The sequence below is a fragment of the Tympanuchus pallidicinctus genome, unplaced genomic scaffold, assembly GCF_026119805.1.
Source record: "Tympanuchus pallidicinctus isolate F22 unplaced genomic scaffold, pur_lepc_1.0 scaffold3, whole genome shotgun sequence".
NCBI lineage: Eukaryota > Metazoa > Chordata > Aves > Galliformes > Phasianidae > Tympanuchus > Tympanuchus pallidicinctus.
The window spans coordinates 66,348,715-66,376,540 of record NW_026294747.1 but is presented as its reverse complement, the minus strand read 5'-3'; the positions used below and the strand labels follow the sequence as shown (position 1 = coordinate 66,376,540).

General features: G+C 41.5%; 1 protein-coding gene across 5 annotated transcripts in view; it reads right to left on the bottom strand.

Moving 5' to 3' along the window:
- DPP6 (dipeptidyl peptidase like 6) overlaps positions 1 to 27,826 on the bottom strand; it is a 486,394-nt gene that overhangs the window by 231,293 nt on the left and 227,275 nt on the right. The gene's annotated exons all lie outside the window — the stretch shown is intronic.

Here is a 27,826-nt window from a genome sequence, read left to right as displayed (position 1 = left end):
GAGTGGTCAGTGGGCATGGTAGGGATGGGCTGATGGTTGGACTAGATGATCTTAGTGGTGTTTTCGAGCCTTAAAGATTCTTGATTCTGTGTTCCAAATGCCAGCTACAGTCACCCAAACAGCATCCCCATTCAACATCAGTCAGCTGCTCCAGCACTGTGGAAGGACAAACATTTCCCTCCCACCAGAAGAGGAACCTCTGACAGGTGGAAGGACCTGTTCTCACTCTCCTGAGACCAGCAGGAACAGAACTGTGCTATGGGAGCATTCTCAGAACGCTCCCAGGAATTCTTGCAGGCCATCTTCATCACCCTCACCATCACTACCACAACCATTATGCCCTCTCATGCTCCAAGACTGTTGTGAGCCTTGTACGTTGCAAATGGAACATAATGCTGCAATGGTTCTTAAAGACAAACCAAACTAAAAGTCATTGCTATGAGCTCCCATGCACTCTTGGTAGCTAGAACACAATAAGGGTTGTGTCTGACCACCCATTACAGCTAAGTATGCCAGGGAAAGCAGCAGTTTGTTATTTTCGCCCCCAGATGGTTCAGATCAGTTTATTTAGGCCATCTTTGATCCACAGGTGGATGTTTCTGCTAACCATGAATGCAGAGCAGCCCCTTTGCAGAAGCAGGGATGGGAGTTGGTGCAGAGCATTCCCATCTCCTATGTGTTACAGAGGGCAGATCCAAGAGCAGCCTGTGCTCGCAGGGAGTCCACCAGCTGCACACATCTGTTGGAGGGAATAGACACTGCGCAAAGACATTAATAAGCCTGCTGCAGCAGCAGGCAGAGTTATTGGATGCAGAGCCCTTCTGCTCCTTTGAAACCTAGGGTTCTGGCTATATCACTCCAGGTTATTAATTCCCCCCTCATTACCACATCAAGGAAGTTGAAGCCAGTGGGCAGAATGGGGAGAAATGAATCCTACTTGATTAACTAGACCTTCCTACAGCCTGCTAATGTTCTCCCCTCTCCAGATGAGGACCAGGTCCCAGATGAAGAGCTACATATCTGAACTTTTTAGTAGAGCTAACCCATTAGTACCTGCAGTGCTGTAATATGCTGCCTCCAGCAGAACACACCACATGATCTGCTTTTGTACATCCAGTCCCTCTGAGCTCCACACTCAGCACAGACCACTTCCCATTGGTTTGCTTTCAGCTCAGGGAGGACACAGCCCAGGAAAGCACTTCGGCAATCTGTGGCACTACAAAAACATACTCCTAGGTAGGTTACAAAGGAAAAGTCCTAAAAGCTCTAGTTTTCAGGATACAGTATTTTGGAGGTAGCAGATGTTAGTGAGACAACTCAGTGAGAGAGACAGACTGCCAGCACAGACACCCACAGAGAGAAGGTGAGAGGAGCATGTAGAAATGTTGTAGGCATGGATTTTTAACATTCAGACATTTGAAAGGTGATTGATGTAGCTTGGATCAACACAAATCCACAGAATACAAGGTGAGCTGAGCTCAGTAGAAAGCAGTGCTGCTTTCCAGCAGGGAGATAGCAGGATGGGAACATGAGCTCTCAGCAGTTCCTGCAGTAACTATCTGGAAAAAAGGTCCATGCCATTCATGAAAGCCAACTGTATCTTGAGCTGCATCAAAAGACGCGTGGTCAGCTGGTCGAGGGAGGTGACCCTCTCCTTTCTTCTGCACTGTGAGACCTCACCTGGAGTAACTGCGTCCAGATGTGGAGTCCTCAGCACAGGAGAGACATGGACCTGTTGGAACACATCCAGAGGAGGGCCACAGAAATGATCCAAGGGATGGAACAACTGCCCTGTGAGGACAGGCTGAGAGAACTGGGTATGAAAAGCCTGGAGAGGAGAAGGCTCTGGGGAGACCTGAGAGTGGCCTTTCTGTATTTAAAGGGGGCTGTAGGAAAGAAGGGGACAGACTCTTTAGTGGGGTTTGTTGAGATAGGACAAGGGGAAATGGTTTCAGACTCGAGGGGAGATTTAGACTGGATGTAAGGAAAAAGTTTTTTATGACAGGGACAGTGGAGCACTGGCACAGACTACCCAGAGAAGTGGTGGATTCTGCATCCCTGGAGATATTCAAGGTCAGGCTGGAAGGGGCTCTGAGCACCTGATGGAGCTGTAGGTTCAACTGCAAGGGAGCTGGACTTGATGAACTCTAAAGATCCCTTTCAAATTAAATGATTCTGTGATTCTACGTTCTTCTTAAGAGCATGGCTAGAGAAATCCAATTAATCTCCAAGTCTGAGTTTATAAATTTGCAGCTTCCTTATTCTCCCACAGCTCCAACTTTTCTAGAGGATGTCAAAGAGTGGGGAATGAGAGGGATGGTTCTGTGCAATGCAGGCGGTCCATAGCATTATTATGGTTTTGCAGATGTGCCAAGCCATGCTGGTGACCAACTATTTGCAGTCCCAGTGAAAAAATATCACCGACCAAAAAAGCAATGGCATATCCTCCATAGATCCTACTGGAGATTAAGGTAAAACCATGGGAGGGTTGCATGGTTAAAAAAACCTCTCTGTATAGGATTTTATGCTTTTAGAGGCAATCTCAGAATTGTTAAGATTGGAAAAGACCTCTAAGATCATCTAGTCCAACCATTAGCCTACTGCCCACGTCCCTCAGTGCCACATCTCCACCGTTCTGGAACATCCCCAGGGACGGTGACTCCACCACCTCCGTGGGCAGCCTGTGCCACTGCATCACCACTCCTTCTGAGAAGAAATCTTTCCTAATATCCAACCTGAACCTCCCCTGCCGCAACTTAAAGCCAATAACTCTCATCCTATCAGAAAAGCAGCAAGATATACTAACTGTTCATTCTGGAAGTCTCTGCTTTGTGTTTGTCTGAATAAGCTTCAGAGAAAGAGGACTGAATTTTGTTTTGAAAGCACAGTTTGTTGATCTCTGCCACCCCTCTCATGTTGTCTCCAACATGTTTGCTCTATGAAAGAAGAATGACAAGTGAGTCTTTATGTCCAGGTGAATCTTTAAAGACTCCACTGAGTGGCTTAGGGACCCATTCAGATGATTTCCAATATTTCAAAGGTTTTCTGAGTGTGTTAGAGGCAATAAAAGACTACAAACACAGTTACAGATAAAAATAACCACATTTCCATTATCCATGACCAAGATCATTAAGAAAGCAATTTGATGTGGTATTCTCCCTTAACAGATCAAAACCAGTTTATCTAGTCAGTGCCATCAATTAGGCACATCAATGAATATCTGTTCCTACAAGGAGAGCACTTAAAAATGTTTCTACAAGCTTGAAAACTAGTTATCTGAGACAGTCTTCCTCTATTTGTAGCAGAGGACACAGAGACAAAGGGGCATGGCAAGAATAACTCATGGGTCTATGGAACAGTCCCATGGTGTTGCCTCTACCTGTGCATTATAGGAGCTTCTCTCAGATGCATTTATTTTTTTATTTGAACATGGAAGTGTGGTTTAAATTGATTATAACAGGTTTATCTGCTGTACAGTATTCTGCTGTTTTCTGCTTCTTGCTGCTGCAGCAAGTTCCAGGATCTCTCAGTTCATGGTAAACAAATGAGACAGTGCTAGGAGGCAAGCTGTGAAGAAGTCTGCTCACTTGTGTGCAGCTTAGAGCTGTTTTGCATGGCACTTTCCTGTCTAAATTGGAGCATATCTCTGGGGAGCACGACCAGTACCTCTGCCCTACTCACTTCTGCATTATGTCTCCACTTTGCTTATCCCAAAGATCAAGCAGGTGTACCTAATGTCAGACTTTCCTACTTCAGTTGCTCAACAACTATTTCTGACTATACGTGGTCAATACATATTTTTGAGCCAGCACATGTATTTTAATACACCATTACAACTCCAAAGGCACATCATTCGTAGTACCATATTGGTTCAGCACTGTTACTGCTGCAAGGAATACAGACAGCATTGCTGGTTTTTCCCCTCCCCTCTCTCTGGTCCTGCTGGTGTGACCTTGGCAGCTGTAATGAACAGATGCCTCTTCCTTGCTTGTTTATCTGTGCAAGAGACTTCTGAGGTCTCAGCTTCTGTGCCAGCTGTGAGTCGTCTCCAAATTGGTTTTTCAGACTTTTCCTCCTCACAGTCTGTTCCCCGTGATCTCAGGGATTGATTTTCCATTTCCCCCTCTCCTGTTATTTTTTGGGTGTAGCTGAGTCCCTTCCTCATTGCTTCAACATAGGTGCTTTTCTGTTGTTTTGGAAGGGAGTGGAAGGATTTGTTTCTCTGCTCCCCATTTATATACATATGTATCTATATATTACTCAATTTTGTCAAATAGCCACAATCTATATTTCATAACTGAAACATTCAAGTCAGGGAAACAGTAGATGTGGCACTGAGGAACATCATCAGTGGGCATGGTGATCATGGGTTAATGGTTGAATTAGATGATTTCAGCGGTCTTTTCCAACCTCAGTGATGCTATGAAATGAAAAATAAACCACTAGGGAAGAGAAAACAGAAAATACAAAAGAATCTCTCCCAAGTTACCTGCAAAAAGACAATCCACATTTCTAAACAGCTACAAACATATTATTCTATTTAGCAGACTACAGGTTGGAAAAGGGAGAGTCCTGTCTTCATTTTTAGCTACAATAATGATTTATAGGGTGTATAAATGAACTGCATATAAGATGATGACTGGTTTAAATGTAAATGTTGTGAAAGACGTCTTATGTAAGCACATACAATTGCCTGAGAGATCCTTGTACATAAAAGCCACAGCTGGAGCAAGTGGCTTTTTAAACATTTGCTTTATGAAGCACAATTTTCTTTGCAATGGTTGTTATTTTTCATTTACTTTCCATCAGCTTTAAACAAAAAGAAAAGGAAGAAAAAAAATACTTGAACTTACAACATGATCTGTATACTTTCAGTAATGGAATTCTGCAAAACATTGATGCTGTTAAGGAGATGGATGCATATAATATACATTCATTTTAGAAGTGTGGTATTTCATAGCTTCATAGAACGGCTTGGTAGGAAGGTCCCCTCTGGTTGGAAGGGACCTTAAAGATCACTGAGCTCCATTTCCATGCTGCAGGCAGGCTGGCTGCCACCCACCCAGATCAGAGCCCAGGGCCCTATCCAACCTGACACTGATCATCTCCAGGGATGGGGCATCCACAGCTTCTCTGGGCAGCAGTGCCGGGGCCTCATCGCTCCTTCACTAAATATTTTTTTTGTAACATCTAACCTAAATAACTCCTCCTTTAGTTTAAAGCCATTCCCTCCTTGTCCCATCACTATCAGAACTGTGCAAAAAGTCAATCCTCCTCCTTCTTACAAGCTCCTTTCAAGTACTGGAAGGCCACAATGAGGTCTCCCCAGAACCTTCTCCAAGCTAAACAAGCCCAGCTCCCAGCCTATCCCCACAGGAGAAGTGTTCCAGCCCTCTGAGCATTCCTATGGCCCTCCTCTGGACCTGCTCCAGCAGCTCATGGTAGCTTCTCACAAATGTTCCTGAACAGCACCAAGAGGGTCAAACACACGAGATGTGGCACCTGCAGCAGTATTTTCAGTTAGTTGTCTATTTGCTGCCTCTCTGAAATGCTCCCTGTAGCTGGATGGCTTCCAGCACCCTCATTTGCTGGTGGGAACTGTGATGGCTACAAGCATTTATACATTGCCTTGATCGTATTTCAAGTGTTTCTAGATTTATTGGGATGAAACTTGTTCTGGTAAACATAGCACCCTGTGCTCACCCTTCGGAACTGAATGTCTCACATGGTGCACATGCCAAAGGAGAGGATGGATAAAAACACATATATACCAGTATTCTGAAAACCAACAGAAACACTCTGAGGAAAGCAGGCCACCTGGAAATGCCTACCCAGAATCCTGAACACAGAGGTAAGTTATGTCTTTATCACAAGGCTGAGGAAAAAAAGAGAAGGAAGAGGATGTTGTTGACTTACTGCTGGTACAGCCCCAGTAGTCCATTTGTTTTGAGGCAAACAGAAACCAGAGCAGTCCCTGCTCTGCTTTTTAGAAATTGACCAGCAGTTTCAATGTGCCACTTGGAACACCTTTGAGAAGCTTCATTTTCAGTGGATGAGAGCTGCCTTGTGTAAACAGTGCTGTGCCCCTGCTTTAACAGATGACGCAAAAAAGAAAGTGGAAAACTTTCCACACCATGTACAATGTACAGCGCACAACATAGCTGCTGAATGCAGCTTTATGTAGCATAACTAAGCCAAGTAAAGCAGCAGCAATGTCCTGCTCCCAACCATCTATTTGCCTTGCAAGTAACACAAGAAAATACATGCATGAAGGATGCACAGATCTATATATAATTTTCATTTTACTGAGAACTTGAGAACAGTTGAGCTCTGAGCACAGCATAAGACCACTAAGAGGGGATAAGGCATACTTTACTCATCATTGATAATGTTCATTAATTCGCAGACACAGAGCAGGTATTCAGCCTTGCTGAATAACCCTGGCCAGGTAATGGCCCTTCAGGCACTCATGTACTGCTGAAGCTAATGCAAAATCTAGGAGCTAGAAAAAAAATGATGCAAGAATGCACATTTTACCCCCCGAAGATATATATTTCTTAAGAATCCATGCAAGTATGAAATCTGAGCTTGGCAGTGAGAAAGTATCACAGCCAAGACCATATACCTGTCACAAATAATTAATGCAGATCCCCTTCACATACTTCACAGATCTCTGTAATTACACATATATTATATGCCCACCGTATTTATTTTAATACAAATCAGATACATCACCATTGCAAGTACCACAATCAATTGCCTAAATACATTGCAGTACAATAACAATACCAAACAAAGATATAAAAACTGAGTTCATTCTAGCTTCCAGGCATCTGCAAGCTCTTATATTAACCCAACCTACGGTCTAGTTGCAAGAGAGCAAAAGGAATTAAAAATCTGTTGCCTAAATGTCAGCAGTAGTAAGCAATAGCAAATCATAGAATCATTAAGGTTGAAAAAGACCACTAAGATCATCAAGTCCAACCACTGACCCATTATCACACCACATGCTTGGTTGTGTACAGGCTTTGCTATAATCAATATCTTCTGGAAAGCTCTGGGTCTGCATTTAGCTCAAGCTGCAAAACATTTACAACTGTGATTGCATGAGGAGAGCTTATAAAGTCTCACCTCCATACAGGAACTCCTATCGCAAAAGAGAAGATGCAACACCCATCACTGCACGCTCTGTAGAGCAGACCAGTCTTTTTAAATAAGATGAGGACATACCTGAGAACACCATTAGCACGTTATTGCAAATATTATCCAAAGACAGTCTCTTGGATGCATTTTCTAGGGATAATAAGGCAGCCTAAGGCCTATATTTATTCACTGAATCAGCAGTCTTTTCATTTCTCTTGTTCTCCTCCACAGATCAAGACTTCTGTCGCTGTAGGAAGTGGCTGCTGAAGAGGACATTTAGAGACTAAAAGATCCCAGAAAAGTGGAAATAGAAGTTGGCCAGTGGAAAAAAATCAATTCCATCTGTCTTATAAAGTAATCCAGAACACTGAATTGCTGGTTTAACCAGCAATTTCACCTCATGTTGTAGTTTTGTGATATCAGAACAAGTAACAGCTTCTCCAAAAGGAGAAATACGAGAAGAAAGCATAACAGATTGATGGGAAAAGTACACACATTCATGTTTGCCAGTAAATCCGAGCTGCAGGAAAGGAAGGTGATTGTAAAGAGCTTTAATGGACAGGATGCCTCAGTAATACTTTGCCTGATCGCTCTGCCTTTTCCAGTAGTCAAGGAAAAGTCAAACTAATAGAAAATCCTAACCAACTTATCAAGCTATTAATTATGTCCAGAAGTGAAGTCAAGAGGCAAGCTTTCCAAAACAAATTAATCTATTTTCAGCAGAGCTTATTCCCTTTATAGATACCAGAAACAGGCTGTATGTGATTGAAAATTACACCAGTAGCAGTATAGTCAGTTACAGTCTAGAAAGGATGCTTTAATTCAGTATTTTCTTGAACCTGATTCCCCTTCAGTTGTATTGACAGCAGAACAACATGGTCATGATGCAGTAGTTACCTTTTAGACATGAGGCTGCTGGCTTACCCTTGTGGTAATGACAGAAAGAAAACAAATAATTTATTTGCAGTCCATCTAGCATTACATTTTCATGTTTTCTTATCAACTGACCCATCAGGATGACACTGTTCATAATAATAATAATAAAAAACCTCTTTCATATATCTTTGCTAAATAAACTCTGCACTACCATTTCCTTTACCACAGCCATAATCTTTAACAGTGCCATTACAGTATTCCAAGTAGTTATGTTAAATATACCTTTCTAAAGATTTAATTTTATCCCTATTAAGAGTATGCCTTGTTAAACTTAACAGAAGTGGAGATAAACAGAGATGGTAGAATAAATCCTTCTCAAACACAAAGGCCTTTGCTGAAGGAGCCCATCCTGGGTACCAGAACCCTTCCTCACTATGGCTTTCCTTGCATGAGGAAAAAGGGGTAGTTGATTGACCTGGGAGGAATCTTTTTCAAGAAACAAAAATTGTAAGTATCTTCATCAGATTTTACACTGTAAATGAGGCTTAAATTTCTATAATCAAAGACACCTGATTGCTTTAAAAGACTGGTACAGCTTCCATCCTGGCACAGACCTATGCATCTTCTTCTGCCAGGCACTAAAGCTCCTTGACATTACTCTACTTCTGTAAAGTGGATGTAAGTGGCACTGTAAGTGGCTGAAAGTGCAAGGCACATCAATTTTAAAACCTCCTTACACAGTCAGGGAAGTGCAATGCAGGCAATATAAATGAAAATCCATTTTTGTTGGCTGAAGTCAAATCTGAAAAGCTTCTATTCATGAAATAATCCCATGACACATGGACATACAATCAATATAGTCAGTAGCTATAGTCAGGGAATTCACTGGAATGACAATGTAAGAAAAATAATCTTTTCTTTATATGTGTACACATATTTATTTATTTATTACATATTCGTATTTCAGAAGCACCCAGTAGCTGAACAACCCAGGGTTCTCCTGTGCTTTGGGATGGAGATGCTTCCAACAGAATTTACTTTGCTGAAAATAACTTATAGTCTCAAGGAGAATATTCTGCCTGCCATATGCCCAGCACATGGCTATTTACTCCTCAACAGCATCTTTGCTATTACTGAATTTTTCTGGCTAAGGTTTGATGCACCCTCCACCAAACCACACTGTGCTTCTACCTGTGGTTCTGGCCACTACTGGGTCCAGGACCTGAGATTTACCTGTATCTGACCCTGCAGCTCAGCATTATAGAAATGCAAAGCTGTAGTTTGTGTAAAGAATCAGAGCATAATGTAAAACACAGCACTTTATTCCTTTTGAGCAATGCACATCTGAACTGCCATTAATGAATGAGAATCTTGGTCCATCCACAGTGGGACATCATGGCATATTTACAGTCCAGAATCCATTACAGCTAATATTGCACTATTTACATCCATCTGCCATAAATCTAATATTGTTGTGATGGCTATTCCATTTAATGTACTCTAGGAATGCTTTGCAAGCCAGTATCAATTATGTTTGGAAATAAACTGATGCTTTGGGTTAAACAAAATGAAAATATTCTTCCTCTGAGAAATGCAGTACTTTGTATCTGCAGCTATTTCAAGTGAATCTTATGTTTTATTCAATTAAGTACCACTGAAGATAACAATGATTCAGAAAATATTAAATGAAAATATTGATTCTGCACTAATAAAGTCGAATGAGCGAGGGACTCCTACCAATAACATGATCACAACACATCAAACTCACCTACAGCTTCAAAATAGCTCCTTAATTTTGCAATAATTATTTAAAGATATTTTTCAACTCAGAGAAGAATTTTTTTTCTTGTATTCAACCTGAACCTGCCCTGGTGCCACTTAAGGCTGTTACCTCTCATCCTATCACTTACCTGGAAGCAGAGACCGACCCCCAGCTCGCTACAACCTCCTCTCAGGCAATTGCAGACAGCACTGAGGTCTCCCCTGAGCCTCCTCTTCTCTAGACTGAGCAACCCCAGCTCCCTTAGCTGCTCCCCATCACATTTGTGGTCCAGCCTCCTCACAGCTCCTTTGCCCTTCTCTGGACAAACATTTTTCATTCCACCCAAAGCACAGCTCTTGAAATGCCAGTTTCCCTTACAGATCTGGAGTCTTTCCAGCAGCATTCTTTATAATTACATTGATTATTAGCATCAATTTCCATTTCACTCTTCACCTCAGAAGAACAACAAATGTCTGCCAGCATTTACAAGGTATTCCAACAACAATTACTTTACCCACTGTGGAAACATAGACAATGTTTGGCTGAGGCAGGGCAGTTCCTCCCAGACTACATGATCCCCTAATGACAAGTGAGCCATCAGCTAAAGAATAGCACCAGCCAGCTTTTGCCAGGATTAGCTTGAACTACTGAGCCTTCACTCAGGTTCAAAACACACCTGGAAACATAAGAGTGAAGACATGCATAATAAAAAGAATAGCTCATACGTGCATGTTTGAAGAGGTTGTTAGAAGATCTAACTCCTCCAAATGGGAGAAGGGAGGGATGGAAGAGTAGAACACAGCTATGGCTCCATCCTCATACAGTAACAACACAAACAGTTCAGGGCAGCAAGATCCTAAACTTTTAAGAAAAACTCCAAAAACATCCAAGGTAGACCACAGGCAATGGAGCCTCCATACACCTTTTACCCCATACCAGAGACCCAGACAGACAGCTTCCATAAAGCCAGACAGCCCATCTTCCATTTGCCTCAGCAACAATCTTGAGGAAATAATGATGCATGGAGCCTTCCTAAATGTCCTCCCACAGCGAGCCATGTGAGAAACCTGAATTTCATTAAAAAGAGCAAACCATCAGTTTCTGCCCTTCATGAAACAAGGGAAAAACCAGACTACATGAACCAAAACCTCAAAACCCAGAAAAGAAATAAAGAGGCCAGAAAATATATTCCTTTAAAAATAAAAAAGTCTGTACTCTTTTTTTTTTTTTTCTTCATGGATTATTACTTCTTGAACATTCAGGTCTGACAGCACAGCTACTCATCCACCCAGACATTTAGCCAAGTTGGCAGTACTTAGCTCTAACGACTTCAAAGCCTGAGGAAGCACGGAAACATTTCATGCATCAGATGTATTTAAGAACATATACAAAGCACTGCTCACAAGCCATAACAGAAACAATATTGTCCCAGCAATAAAACCATGGAACGGAAAGAAATCACAGATATATTACCCATTTTCAAATTTCACATTTAAAATAAAACACAGTGAAAAGTGAACAAGATTTTTTTTTGGTCATGCAGCTTTCATTGGAGAAAATGTAAAGATAAAAATCAGATAGCAATTTAACAGAGGATAATGAAATTATTCATTTTCTCCCTCTGCTTGAAGAAGCCCCTGGCCAAAAATGAAATCGAGCTGCTTTTCAACATGTAAAATTGTTGTGGGTTCTTTTTACCTCTGCTTACATCCTTATTTTTTTCTAATGTTATTTACGATCCAGTAGCACTAATGTTGTGAGTGCATTCATCTGACAAATATGAAAATAAAACTGCCTAACAGGGATCCTGCAAGTCCAGCAACTTTACTGGTGAAGGCAGTTTTGAATGAAGGATGTCTGTACCAAAAGGCAAGATAAAAACACAGAAGACATTGCATTGCATCAAGATGAGTTGAGCACAGCTTATGGTAATGACAACCCGAATCAGCCACAGAATAAATGTTCACCAACCTACTTCAAGGCACACACTTTCTAATATTAAGAGTCATTAATGTTCTTACAAAACCTTTTTTTTGTTTTAAATGTACTTCTAAATGTTACCATGACAATTGTGAATGCTTTTTATTCATGTAATCACAGCAGTATGGAAGATACCTGACCAGAAAGTACAAGAGGGTGAATTAACTGGGTAGACGGCAGAATTAATTTTCAGAAAGTATAAGAAAACAGGAAGAATGCTTTGCTTTTGTCTTCATACTAATAGTTAAAATTTGCTTTTGTAGAGTTTGAGTCTCCTTCCTTAAATGTTTTACTGCTAATGAAAGCAATACCATTATGCTTAGTTTTCATACAAGTTTCCAGATTCTTTCCAAACACAGAATTCTTCTCTCAGCAGCTTCTCATGGCAGTGAGTTTCATGTGTGATAACGACATCATGGTGTTTGATTGGAACACAAACACTGAAAATGTGAGGAGGGTGCAGTGAAGTGAGGGTTGAATTCTTGGCAGGACACTGGGCTCCATGGGTTGGATCTGTACCAGAGGCTGACACCTGCCCAGTCCCATGTCTTGGTCTGTGGGCTCCTTTACAAAAATAACACCAGCAGTTAGCAATTTCTCTGTGTTAGAATTGTTCAAGCCTCACAATACACTCATCAGGCATCTCTGAGCACAGCCCTGAATGCAGCGTTCCCAATGAAACTGCAGAGCTTACTTATATAATTATATTTATATAATTACATTATAATTACCCTCTGTATTATCCTCTATCCCATTTTTTATACATTTTAACATCTTGTTTGCATTCTGTTAATTCCCTTTTCTCTGAACCCTGCTAAGCTCCTGGCCTCACTGATGTATTGTGATGTAGCTCCAGAGGTGCACTGTCACCCAAGCAATTACTGTTGTCCATTATCAACTAATTTCCATTGTCTATAAAAAAAATCCAAGGTGACACTCTTCCTCTGCAGCTTTTGGCTGATCACCCCAAAGAGTATGCCATTAATAATTACTAGTTAAATACTAAAACAGATGAATTGCAAACACATTAGCAGCACTTTGACTATGAAGATTACACTAGAGGAGGAGATTATCACAATGGCAGATCCCTGAAGGCTGAGCACTTGCAATTCCTATTTGCATTCCTGGAGAGTGAATGCAAGAGGGTTGTTTTGACACAGTAGAGTAACAACACAAAGAATTGCAATGGAGGCATGCATGGAAAGCAGACTCCCTCCGCACTGTAAAACATTGTCATGGTCTTAGTTCCAAATGCTATGAATAAAAACCTTATCTTCAAGAAACATTACAGCTTTATCTTTCTTCAAAAGAAGAGAAAATGCAAGGGGAATAAAGGCACTTAGCCGAAAAGCAGCAAAAGAGAGGGCCATCCCTCTAGGGCTACCCTGGGATGTGGCAGGGTTGATGCAACACCTTTATCAGTTAGAAAGAAGAGATGAGCAAAACATCACACTCAGGACAGGCTGCTGCCCATTGCTGTTGTTTCATCTCCAAATAAGCATGGGAACCCTTCTTTGGGAAGGAGTTCAGCACCGAGAAAAGTTGGAATTACAACATCCTATTCTTCGCTTTTGTTAAATATTTTGCTACATCATCACATCCAGTACTGCTTGAGACAGTGTGGTTTGCCATCCTTACTACTTATAAGGGCAATCATTACCACAGACAGAGCTGAGCAATTTGAATATGGAACTGTGTCTCAAACACAACTTCTGTCAATGGCAAACATAAGATTTTGCATGGATTAAAGCTTATCAAGCGTTGTGTTGAAAGGCTCTTCACAGTCCTATCCCTTATTGAACCTGACCTATAACATGAAGCACATGAAGGACAAAATTTTTTCCCTGTACCTCCACAACATTTATAACTCAAAACAAGGCATACATTGCATAAGGATTTGTAAGAGCCCTCCAAATGCTTATAGATACTATTTAACTTATGCTTACTCTCAGTTTTCTTTTATCTCCCAGCAATGTTACTGATACTATTTATTCTTCCTAGCTATTTTTTAATCATTTTCAGGCGATAATGTGTGTTTATTAAGTAGATCAATATTTTGCAAGCTATGCTTTCAGGAAAGCCAGATAAATTGTAGACTTTGCTTGACATTTGTCTCCCTGTGCAATAACATGTCTCAGAAACTCAAGTAAATTTACAAGCTAAGAACTCCCTTTTCCTGAGTCCAAGCAAACAATCCTCTATCATTGCTGGCAGAAACAAAACGCATTTCTCCCTTATCAGTTATATTGTTGTCAATGAACTGCATAAACACTGAATTCTTTTTTCACGCACTGCTTGTGCACAGAGACTGCATTAGCCCCTCTTTCTCTGGTCCTGTTGAGCCACTCCATCCTTGGAGATAGATCAGGAAATCTGCCAAAGTTTTCATCTCCACTTGTTGCTTCTGAGTGCTGAGATGAAACTCGTTTGGACCCAGTGCACCATCAACTTCTAGGCTCCTAATTGCCGAACTATCTGCTCTGGCATAACCATAAAACCTTTTAGCATTCTGTGTTATCCCTGGGAAAACATATTTCTAGTCTCTGATGTAACCTTCAGTTTTCTCTCTTAATACCAATGGCAAAGACTTCATGCAGCTCTTTGCAATGACAGCCTCATCTATCATACCCTACTCGTGCCTCTTAACACCTATTTCACTCTGCATTGCTGCACTGTTTCTGTGATATTTAAGGATATTGCTCCTGTTTATCTCTGTTCCAGTTACTGGTTACCTAGCCCAGCTTAATTTTTGTACGCCATTTTCTTATCTCACAGAAGATTTTTTGTGTGATTTTTTTTTTTTTTTTTCACAACAAAGCTACGACAAACTGCACTGGGCAACAGACCTGAATATTTTTTAGGAAAAGGAAAGCAATAATCACAGATTCCCTCACTGTCTTTATACATATGAAAGCACACATACATTTAAAAAAATGTTGTTGGATATATTGCTGTTTACATTGGTAGTTTTAATTATTCAGGCCTCCAGCACATTGGGATGCTCACAAAGGGAATGAGAGGAAACGATCTGAAATAAAAACCTGTGAGTCTTTACATCCAAATCTCTGAGCAGGTGACATGTCTGATCACTGTATTTGTCTGTTTGCAGAAGGGGACTGAAAGGCTGACAGGAAGGAACCAGATCTCATAAGACTCATAGGGCTAGGTTGTCATTCATGTTAAGCTTCCTTACTCTTGCACACAGTGATGCGAGAGGGAGCTAAAATAAATGAAAATAAGGATGATGATGACACCTGTTATCTCCAAGGCCATCTTTCCAACAATTCAGCTTTTCCCTGGTGTATATTTTCCATATACTGTGCAGACCTTTCTAAGCCCCAGGCTATACTATCCGTCACAAGTGATCAGCTCAAATGCTCAATTGACTCCTTCAGTTTCCCCATTCTTAACTGAAGTTTTTCATAATTTTGCCCTTTTGTTCTATGTTTTCTCTGTATCTGTAGGCAGCTCCATCCCTTAGGTTAAGCAGCCTATCCAGGCTCTCTGAATCTTGTCTCACTACGCAGCTTTCCCTTCATCTTCTATACTCAAATATTAAAGTACACAGGTCATCAGCAACCAGCAGAGAAGAGAAATTCCCACATCCCACTTGTATTTAATGTCTTCTTGAAGAGCCCAAAGTAGTGCTCTGCTTTCAGGGAGCAATATTCCATTGCAAACCTAGGTCTATTATCCTTGTAACAGGCTTTTGACTGTCTTTTTTCCCCAGATTTTTATAAGCATATCTTCCTCTTCTACTTCACTCATATTAACTCGTATTATTTAGAGATTAAATTAACTCCATTACTTGTGACTGTTCGTCACCTCCATATGCCTTTGTAGTCTTTACCTTCCTGCCTATTACTCACAGTTCCTCCCTTTATAGCTTTGCACACAAGTTCATTAACAGTTTACTCCCTCATCAGAATCATTAAACAAAGTTGCTAAATGAGACCTGACCTAACACAGACAGCTGCAATGAGCAATTCCTCATAAGAAGAGTCTTGACCATTTATGAAAAGCTTTGTGCTAACTTTCAGTGCTCTCTGAACTGCTTTCACACTGAGGCAGTTTCTTGAGGTTTCCAAATTTAGACTTGCCACATTATTTCATAGAATTATAGAATTGTAGAATGGCTTGGGGTTGGAAGAGACCTCAAAGATCACTTAATTCCAATCCTCCTGTCATGGGCCCCCTGAGACACGTTGGTGAAGGAGGTCCATCCCACCCAAAGAGTTCTTCATGACATTAAACTAATCTCTGCAGATGCTCCTTCCAAATCGATAGGAAAAGCTCAATACATCTTCAGAGTCAGCAAGGGCATTCACCACCACCAGCCATCCTCAGCTCTCTCTGGAACGGAGGAGGTGATGTGTAGGGTACACAGCCCTGGGCTGTAGGAGGGTGTGAGTCAATTGGAGAGAATCCAGTCACAGATTTCCAAAAATACATTGAATCTAAGGAAAAATTTGAAAGAACTTGGATCATCTAATTTATAGAGGCAGAGAAGATGTAACCTCTCTCAGGAACTGCATGGATATAATTAGACTACGCCTTCGGACAAAAGAATGAACTAGATGACCTTTGGAGATCCTTTCCACTCTTGTTTTCTCTGAAGCTTTGACTGCAGAGATCGCCTGCCAAATGTCCCATACAGAAAGCTGCCTCTACAACCAAAAGCTCTGCAGCCCTAAGCTTTGCATTTCAGCCCCAGAATGCATCCACGCCTGCCTTGGCCTTTCCTCTCCTTGGACCCTCTTGCCCAGGCAGAGGATGCTCATTCCCCCACCAAATGTGTATCATTTGTTTGTGACATCTACATCAGAGAAGGAGAACACTTCTGGAAGACATGTCTGGTAGAGAAGGTCTGAGTGACACACCAAGAACAGGGAAGTTGCCTGTGGCCTTGCTGCCTGCTGCACAGCTGAGTCTGTCCAGTGCTGGAGCAGGGCATTCCTCATGTCCTGCTATACTGATGCTATTGACACTTTTTTTTTTTTTTTTTTTTTTTTTAATATAGTTGCAATTGTTCCCTTGGTCTTTCTAATGGAGAAGCATTGCGATACTTGGCACGTTTTACTGCCTGAGATCAGTCACTTCCAAGGAAGCGGTGCAGTTCCTGTCCCTGGAGGTTTTCAAGAAATGTGGAGATGTGGCACTGAAGGACATGATAGAGGGCATAGTGGCGATGGGCTGATGGGTGGACTATATGACCTTAGATGTCTTCCCCAAATTTAATGATTCCATGACTCTAAGGTCTGTTTCTGCTAATAGAGAAAAAAAAAATCCCTAATTATCTTTCTTTCACAAATAAAGCTGTGCATCATTCTCCACTCTGTTATCACACTGCAAGCCAGATCCCACAGACTCTTCCTTGCCACGTTCCCAGCATGCGGATGAAGAAACATCTAGCATGCTGCATCTACACCCATCTCCAAAGCAGTTGCTTTTTATGTTCTCTTGGATTTCTGAATTTGCACAGTATATTTACAAACATAAATGCTTTAACTATAACACGTCTGACATGTTTTCTTTCACAATAATGCCCACGAGCCTCAGATCAAATCTGCTGCTTAATTACTTTGCATTCAAAGAACATGTTTCTTTGGTCTTCTTGGAGCAATGCTTCTAATTCTGTTTGGGATCTCTGCTGCCCTTTCCATCTCCTCCTCTGCCTTTCCAAGGATGTCCATCGCTTCTTTTTCTCACGTACAGCCTTGTCTTTGTGGGCTGCATACAGCCATACAGATCTTATTTGGGAAGAGTTGTCAGCACAGGCATTTGGGGGGGATTTGGTTTTAATCAGATGCTTTTTGTAACTTTATGTAGCTCTTCTATTTGATCATCCAAAGAGAGAAAATACCAATGTTTGCTTTAGAGATCTCTGCTCAAGAGCAAGTTGTGCTATCCAGCCTAGGGAAGAGATGTACCTCTTGGTGAAACAAGCACAAAGAACCTTTTGTTTGATCACAGAGATTCATCTAATCCCTTCGCTTTATCCCTCTGCTCATTTACCTACAAATCGTTCTCTCCCCATCCTCCAGCTACAGCCTTTCATCTCCTCACAGCTCTCCTCCTGCCATGACTCTTTGCTGAACCTCATCCCCAGGCATTCCCAGGCCACCTCATCCTTACACTTCACTTTTTCCCCAGCAGTTCAGCTCCTGCCACCTGGAGAGCCCGTTACTTCCTCCACTTCCTGCCCCTGGAAAGACAACAAGGATTTCAGCTTGCTACACAAACGTACATCCTGACACATGCTGCTGGCTGGTAATGACAGTATAGCTGCCTGCCATCACCAAAAGACAGAGGAGCATATACGCATAAAGTAACAAATAGAGCACTGTATTTTGCTGCTTCCTTTCCCACCTGCAACCAGGCTTGTTTGGCTCTGAGAGCCAGAGGGGCACCAGTAAAGGAGACTGGATTTGCAATTGCTGTTGCAGTGTCATTTCTCATCCTGTCACTGCTCCCCTATGCAAAAGCAGAGTTTGAGCAGCTCTGCCATCTACACTGCCCATTCATTCATGATGCTGAGGTCAATGGAGAGCAGGCCCTATGAAGTCAGGCTGGGCACTGCCTGTAAATGTTCAACCCCCTGCCAGAACCCACCTACATAAAAATCACCTTTAGTATCAAAATCACCATAGTATCCATACTATGATCACTAGGGAGCTGGCCTTGCCCCAGGCTATGTCTGTATCACACGTAAGTAACGTTTTCTGGAGTTGTTGTCTGGTTCTTATTAAAGGCTTGTAAATCTACATACAACAATCTAAGAAGCAAAATGTGCCATCTGTATGTAATTCTACGTGGCTGCAAACCTGGGTCTTCTGCCCACCAGGCAGCACTCGGATGAAATGCTGTGAGCAATGCTCTGAGCAATAAGGCAGTAAATGAAGAGGCAGAGAATGGATTATCCAGTCCTCATTGTTCAGTACCAGAAACCTATTTGCTGGATTTTATTTTTTCCCCAGGAAAAATACTCCACTCTGTAAATCTCTGTAAGTTAAAGGAAATGAAACAAATGAAAGAACAAAACAAAGCCTTGAATATAGTGTGGCAATATCTTAGGTGAAATCATTTTGCAGAGCCTTTCAGAAATGAAGAATAGGATTATAATGGATTATTCTACTACAAGCTCTTGATGTTTTGTGTAAAAGCTCTATTTTTTTTCAGAGGAGATGTTTAATGTCAACTGCTGAAAATCTGTAAAACTGATAGTACTTATAGGCTTTATGTGCTGCCTTGAAGGTGTGAGTGAAATTGTATGCAGAGGATAGACATTCAGCAGCAGTAGAATTCCTAACAGAAGAAACAGTATTAAAGTATTTCTATTCTGACTCTTACACTACAAACCCCAAGTGAAATCTTACTTTAATGGTTATGAAACTTGTGCAATAACCAAACCAAAAGAAAGAGGATTATAAAGTAGAGGAAGAAAAATGCTGCTGTACCACTGAAGTGTCAATCATATCAAACAGTGGACTACACACAGAAGTATTCAACCCTGCAAATCCTGGAAAATATCATTACCCCTTGGAAAACTTCATTACCCCTTGGAAAACTTCATTACCCCTTCCATCTGTCCAATATCTTTGCCCAGGGTGATCACCTATAGAGCGTAAGACTTTCCAACTGTACTGAAAGATACATTCACATCCAGAAATACAAACAGGGAAATGAAAGTACAGAAGGTTTTGCATTAACAGGAAAAGAAATCTCTTTTCCCCACCAGTAACTGAAAGTCTTTGTTTAAATGAAACAGTGCAAAGCACCAAAAACTCTCCATGTTTGTGACACCTTCTACCCAAACCCAATCCTTGGGTCTCTCCATAGTCTGGAGCAAAAATGAGCCACACAGTGCATCTTCTGTTTTCCAAGGCAGCCTAAATGATCATTTAAAACAACATCCAGCTGATGCTAAGTGGTCAGAGCCTTTAAACACCCAGGGAACCACCGTTTTACATGTAAAATAGCAAGAAACACAGCACCTGCTTTCTTTGTAACATCAGCTTGAGTGCTCTTCATTTAAAATCTCATCAGCATAATCATCTCTCTCTCAAAGAGAGAAATGTTGTGCCCAGTAATGACTTACGGGCACTAGAAGCCATTATCTTTGCTTCATTGTGACTGTAGTTGTCACTACATCAATTGCACAGACTGATTAAGTTATTCACATTATTAAGGTGCAACAGTCAACAATACAAACGATGCTCTTCAGATCCCAACAAAACCTCTCTTATGGATTCTATGTAAGTACTTGTCCTGTGGGGGGATATAAGTAGTTTCCTGAGTTTGGGTTCTACATAAAAACTAAACATATGAACGGAGCAAAGAAAAATGTTACTTATAATCCTAAATATCATACCGTTCCCCAAAGTGACAAGATCAATATTGCAACTTGGCTCTTGCAACTGTGACAGATGGTGCTGTTAAAACACTGAGCACATCTTCTCTGGAGAAAAAAAAATCATAAGCGAGGACAATCTATGTTGTCATCCAGTTTGCATTTTATGTTACTAACAAACAGGAGAAAAAAAGTAGAAAACTTTCTGTAGTAGTTTTGCATTTCTCTTTCAAACATAACAAAACACTTGAAAGGACTGTTACATCTCTTTTGAAATAGGGAAGCGAGGGATGCTTGCAGCAGCCTAAGGTCTGTCAGAAAAGAGTTTTCATTTTCTTCCCAACTGTGCTTTGCACTAATTTTACCAGGGCTCTTTCATTTTTAATAGATGCCTGTGCAAGAACTGATGAGGTTGGAAAGATTACTGACGTCTTTGTGAGCACTCTCTGCTGAGAACCTTTTGCAAAACGCACCTGAGGACAGCTTGGCTAAGAGTCAGTTATCTCTTGATCCTCTAGATATTCCAAATGAAGATTAGCTGAGATACTGAGGGTCAGCAATCACAAAGCTCATTCTGCTCCTCAAGATGAAAAAGCCAAGGCTGAAAGTCATCTTCAAGTACTTTGCCAACTGAGATTATTCACTGACAGAAAGGCTCCCATTCTTCTACCTATCAAGATGTCCAATTTGTTTTAATTACTTCCACTCATCCCCACCACCAGAGCTTAATTCTCCACTGCGAGTTTTTAGGAGGTGCAGCAATTGGCTCTATTTATTTTCTCATTTAGATTACGGTGTTTAGAAGAAGAGGCATCAGAGAATAAATCAGGAGGAACTGTTTGTATTAATCATCATTTTGTGGAAGATTTTCTGTGTAAATTTAGGCTTGACACTTTCATTTCTCACATACTTTTAAAATGATAACTTCTCAAAGCAAATTCTATTCAATATGATCTCTTGCACTTCCAAGCAATTTGAGGCAGGTAGGTGACACAGAAATCATTTCTCCCTCTGCCCTCCCTCCATCCTCTCCCTTTTTTTTTTTTTTTTCCTCAAGGAGAATTAGCTGGAAAAGTAAGAAATTTCCTTTCAAAAATCTTTGTATTGAAAACTGTTTATCTTCTGCAAGAAATTTCTACTCAGATCTTTGAGGCAAACTTTATGCAGAACTTTGAAAATTAGTATCAGAAAATAAAAGCATTCATAGCATTACAGAACGGTTTGGGTTGAAAGGAATCCTTAAGATCATTTAATTCCAGCCCCTTGCTACAGGCAGGGACACCTCCCTCTAGACCAGACTGCTCACAGCCCCATCCAGCCTGGCCTTGAATGCTTCCGGGGAGGAGGCATCCACAGCCTCGCTGGACAAGCTGTTCCAGTGTGTCAGCACCCTCATGGTAAAGTATTCTTTTCTACTTATATCAGTCTCCCAGATGCAGCAGTCCCTGCTTTGTAGCCGTCTTCATTGCCCACTTTCTGTTGCTGAGGGCAAAGCCACTGTGTGTGCTTACACTGAACATATTTTACATTGCCTCGTGGCTACGTACACCAGTAGCAAAGTGCACTAACTAACTTCGGAGAAGCATAAAATCATAGAATCATTAAGGCTGGAAAAGACATCTATGATCATAAAGCCCAAATACAACTCATCTCCACCATGCCCACCTGTCCCTCAGTGCCATCTCCACGGTTCTTGAACACCTCCAGGGACGGCGACTCCTCTACCTCCCAGGGCAGCCTATTCCAATGCCTTACCTCTCCAAGAAGAAATTCTTCCTAATATTCAACCTGGACCTCCCCTGGCACAACATGAGGCCATTCTCCCTCATCCTAATGCTGTAACATGGAGATGAGAATTACCCCCACCACAAACTCCTTTCAGGAAGTTGTAGAGAGTGGTAAGGTCCCCTCTGAGTCTCCTCCAAACTAAAAAAAATCCCTTTCCCTGAAACTGGCCTTCTTCATCACAGCATGGTGTTTTGCTAGCCTTATGATGTTCATTTTCTCACCTCAAGTCAAGACAGCTCCACCAGCAGGATTTAATATTGCCAGTGTGACCTAAGTGCAGTGTTTGTACAGATGAAGTTTATGGTAGGCAGGGGTAGGATGGCACACTGAAATAAATATTCTGCCATAGCATCTAGTGCAGATGCAGCTCTGTCAACACAGAGGCATCTCATAGATGCACTACTTCTGAAGCAACTGTCATAAGTAAGTGCATCTGATGCACTTACTTCAGAAGCAACTGTAATATTACATGTATGGTAGGTATGTATTATAATGTATGGTATAAGGTATCTTTATCTGTTATTCTGTTAAGATCACTGCTTCTACAGAAGAAGTGTTGCTTTACCAATGCTCCCATAGGTAAAACGTGTTTAGGCAAGGCCACAGTCTAGATGTTGAGTTTTGAACACACAAACCACACAAAACCACTTCCCATCCCAAGGGCATGTACACTGTAGGGAGGTGAGCATCCTTACCAACTTTTGGAGGACAGTTTTTGTCTAGTTGCTTTGTGTTTGAACTGCCAAGTGCTGCAAGCCCAGATAATTTAATTTACTATACACAGTTATTGTAGGTTTCTCTCTGTGACTCTATGAGTCAGTCCACTTATTCAGATTACTGCTGGATTGCACTGTCTCTGTGTTAAGGACAAGGGTGGAAGAATGGTGGCTAATCTTAGCCAATGGGGAACTTCAGATGATGGAGCATGTTAAGGTGGGTTATTTTTGCCTGCAGTCTAAATCAAATGACATATGCAGTTATTAATGAAAATTAATACTGGTAGAAGACAATTGGGAAGTGAGGTAAAGGAAGTAAAAAGGTGCTTTGGAAGAATCATGGCAGGTGGTTACAAGGAGAGATATATACTTATAGGGAACAAATAATTGTTGTTTAGATGTTGACAGGTAAGGCTAAGGAAGAGAAATAATAATAAATCCAAGTAATTTAATGGTAAAAATGCTACTGTGCTTCAGTGCTGCTGTGCACAATATAGTCAATCCTGATGGCCACATCTGGGAACAAATCAAATGTCTACCAGATCAGAATTTATCTTGTGTCTACACATTTCTATTTTTGCTGAATTTAAAAAAAAAAAGACAAAACTGAGAAAGATAGAATGGAGATTTTTAATGCTAAGAATAGATTGTAGAACAAGAATAAGCAAAAAATAGCTAAGGGAAAGTGAGAAAAGAATTACAAAAAGCTCAGTATTACACAAGCATTGCCTTCTGTAATTACAGGTGACTGTGTCAACAAGTCATAGCAGCCACATTTTAAACAGATTAACCTTGAAGTCAGATTCTGCTAGAAGCAGCAGAAATAGTGCTCTTGTTAAAATCCTTTCACTTATCTAGGTAAATAGAGGGGAAAAGAACAACCAGAGCAGATGGTGTGAGGAAGATCAGAGACCTCCACCACTATCCAGTGGAGAGAAAGCTCTGCAGTGCCAGCAGTGATTTCCCTCCTCTTTGAGTGGTTTAAAGACTTCAACTATAGGGGATGGAATGTCTTGATAGGATAGGAGAGATGGAAGGGGCTTTCAAAGTCCAACTGCCTGACGACTTCAGGGCTAACCAAAAGTATAAGCGTATTAATAAGAATGTTAGCCAAATGCCTCTTGAACAACAGCAGGTATGAGGCATCAACCACCTCTCTAGGAAGCCTGTCCAAATGTTTGAACACCCTCAAGCTAAAGAAATTTTTGCTGATGCCTAGTCTGAATATCCCCTGGTGCAGCTTTGTTGTCTTTCCCACACATCCTGTTGGAGTACGCTCAGAGAAGGTCAAGCAAGTTGGTGAGGGGTCTGGAACAAGTCTTATGAGGAGGGCTGAGGGAACTGGGATTACTTATTCTGGAGGCCATGGGAGCCTTGTTACTCTCCACAGCTACCTGAAGCAAGGTTATGGCGAGGTGAGGGTTGGTCTCTTCTCCCATGTAATTAGAAATAGGATGAGAGGGAATGGCCTCAAGTTGCATCAGCAAAGATTCAGGTTGGACGTTAGGAAAAACTTCTCTGAAAGAGTGTTCAGGTGCTAGAACGGGCTGCCCAGAGAGGTAATGTAGTCACAGTCCCTAGAGGTGTTCAAGAAATGTTTTGATGTTGTACTGAGGGATGTGGTTTAGAAGGAAATATTGGAAGGTGGATGGTTGGACTGGAGGAGATCTTGGAGGTCTTTTCCAACCTTGGTGATTCTATGATTCTGCCATCAACTCCCAGTGAGAAGACAGCTCCTTCTCTTTTCCCAGCTAGCAGAATGTATGAGATCAGGCCATATTCAGGCAAAACAACAAATGAAAGTGTTGTTCACACCTATGCATGCTTGTACTTCACAGGTCTACTGCAGATTACTGCTGAAGAGGGGCTGTTGGAGAGATGAGGATGAATTAACCAGAGCTACAAAGATGAGCAATAAGCCAGTTCCTGCTGCATTGGACATAGGAAGCCAAGAGGAAAGTTTGTTAGCAGTACCATGATGGTGGAAAAGGAGCAATCAAAGAGAATGAGAAGCTAAATGATTTAGTCAGAGAGCAGAGAAGCTAAACAGATTTCATTTATCTTTCCCTTTGGAAAGTGAAGGGGAAATAACCATCCCAAAGTGACATTTTACAGGCAATGAAACAGAGGGATTTGCAAAAGCAGATGTATGGAGAAGAGAGGTGAAAGAATAGTTCAATAAATTAAAATGCAATAAATCACTCAGGCTGGCTGTACCTCTCCAAGAGTGGAGAAGAAATGAAGGTGAGACTGTTGAAAACGTACATTTCAGTATGAAAGCCTTTGTATTGCAGCTCCAAAGCAGCAGGGCACAGCCAAAGTAATGCCTGTCTATTAAAAAGAACACCGAAGAGTGAGAGAGGACTGGGAGTTCTGTGTTACACAGTCTTGCCCCAAAAACGAGGAAGGGTGGAGAGGTCACTAAGAGTAAAGGATGGGAAAAATCAATTCACAGCTTATTTTAAGAAGGCAGATATGGCCAAACCCACAAACCACTGTAGTATTTGGCAGAGCAATTGAGCCAAATAAGATGAGAAGGGGAAGCTGGGGGTCAAGCCACTAAATGCTTTGCTTTTTCTCTGAACAGACATCACAGAAAAGCTGAAGAGGCAGTGGCGGACTTCCAAAAAGCCCTTCCAAACACACTGTCCTCAGGATGATATTTGGGAAATAACCCAGGAATGGAGAGGAATAGGCTTCTGTCACTGCTCACTTGGGAAAGAAAGCACAATATTAGATGTGTTTTGTTTTTTTTTTTCTTAGCACAGTGCAGGATGATGGCAATGAGCCCTAAAAAGAAAGGGACTCGACTGACTGAAGCCATCCACACCTGAGCTCCCTGTGCAGCTCTCAAGTCCACAGCTCTCTGCCAATACAGTCAACGGGAGGCCTGGGGGAACCTGAGTCAGCAACCACACCATTTTCTCTTCTATAAAGAGAGCTGGAGTGACTGAGACAAATATACACACAGACAGGACTTTTGCTGGAATTTAGAATTCAGAGAGAGAAATCCCACACAAACTGACACCGCTCCTTTTAAGGTAGTTCTGAGCTTTTGTAATTTGTTTTTCCATTGCAAATACATTCAAATCTATATAGACCATGCTGTTCTTACAGACCACATTAGCAGCACAACAGCATCCTCACCGTAGCTGCCCCCTGCTATGAAGGGATGTCACGTGAAGGTAATGGACTAGCTGTTTAAAGGGACACAAGATGAGGACCAAATGTTCCTGAGCTCCTCAGTGCAGGATTAGCTCACTGCAGGAGTTTATCCTCCTCACCTCCTTACAGAAGAGCAACAAGCAGGCTCGGCAGGGAAGATGGACCAACACTGCCAGACTGCTAGAGTGCTTTCCTAGAGAGCTGTAATCTGCTCAGCCAGGGATGAAGCTCCAGGGGGACAGCAGAACCTTCTAACCTACTTTCAGATAGAAATTAAAATGCAGCAGCTGTTTCCCTGTGGAAGGCAGCGCTGTGAGCCAGCTCTTCACTCCGTAGCTGAATCCTCCAGAGCAGGGGAAGGGACCGGCTTCTCTTGCAGAGGTCAGCCTGGCTCATAAGTTACCGAGCCTTCAGGCAAGCTGGTCAGCAGGCCACAAGAATCTTATTTACTTTAAGAATTTAAACAAACAAACAAAAACAAAACAAAACAAAACAAAACAACACACAAAAAAAACCCAAAACAGAACAGAATGAGGATTTTCTATGATTTACTCTTGGTTCTATCTGAAAAATCCTTTTTTTTTTTTTCTGACCTTGTTTTCTTAAGATGGCCACAATCCTACCAACACAACAAATGTCCCACTGACCTCACTGTACACGATGAGGCTCTTTAACTGACAGAGGAAACCGAGGGACAGGGTCAGGCACCAGAACACCCTGCAGACACTAAACCATATCCAACACTGTCAAACCTCAAAGCAGACCACACATCACAGCAACTATCTCAAATGTTTCCATAGACATTTATCAGCTTCTTCTCCCTCCATTCTACACCTCTAAACTTAGGATCAGCCAAAGTAAGAAGGCAATAAGATTTTGAGACATGACTGCCTTGATATAGCTTCTCTCCTTAATTTGTAGGCAAACAATCCCTGCACTCCATTGGATTCTGGCTGCCACAACTATTAGATCAGCTAAATAGCTTGAAGGGGTCAGGCCAAACTCACAGATTAATTTAAATGGTAATCCAAGGCCTGTTTAACTTGAGGAGTGAAAATCATGAATTGCTTTCAGCAGTTTCAGTCCATCACTTTGGACCACCAAGATCAAGTACTCAGCTGGGACTTCAGGATGTGCAGCCTACATACTTCAGCAATGCAGAGCCACCCCTCACCTTCCCTGTGCTCTTAGGCATAGAATTATAGAATCAGAGAATTGAGTTGGAAGGAACCTTAATGGTCACCTGGTCCAACTTCTCTGCAATGAACAGGGACACCTACAGCTCCATCAGGTGCTTAGAGCCCCCATCCAGCCCGACCTTGAATGCCTCCAGGCATGGGGTATCTACCTCTCTGGGCAACCTGTGCCAGTGCCTCATCATACTTATTGTAAAAAACTTCTCCCTTACATCCAATCTAAATCTGCCCTTTTTTAGCTTAAAACCATTTCCCCTAATCAGCTAAAGTGGAAGGACAACTGGACTGCTTTCTTTGTGCCTGGGGAATTCTCTGGCTGTCCCATATGCAATTATTTTTAGCCACATTTGCAATCCTCACGCCTTAGAAATTTGTACATAGGCACTGAGGATCAAGGGAATGGGAACTTCCAACACTTCTAATCTGCAATCAAGTCTGACTCACAGAAATCTATTTACAAAATCAAATACATTTCTCACACAAACACATACACAGTAATTTGCAAAACCTCAAACTGCTTGACGTTTGAAGCTAAGCTCAGTTCTACCAGTGCCAGGAGGAATTTAGTCATACTAAGCATTGTGTGAGTGTATTTATAGGCAAGCATAAACAACTATGATTTATGATATGGTTATCATAAATGGGTATTTTTTCTTTTTTTCACTTGGTACGCAGCTTCTAGGCATACCTTTTTATATATTGCAAAGATTGCTGTACTTTAATAGTTGACATTTCTTTATCATTCTTGCAACGATCCCAAAGCAATCTAAACCAACAAAAATGTCTCATATCACCACAACTCCTTGCAAGTATTTCCATTTCAGTTCCTGGGGAAGCTAACAAGTGACCT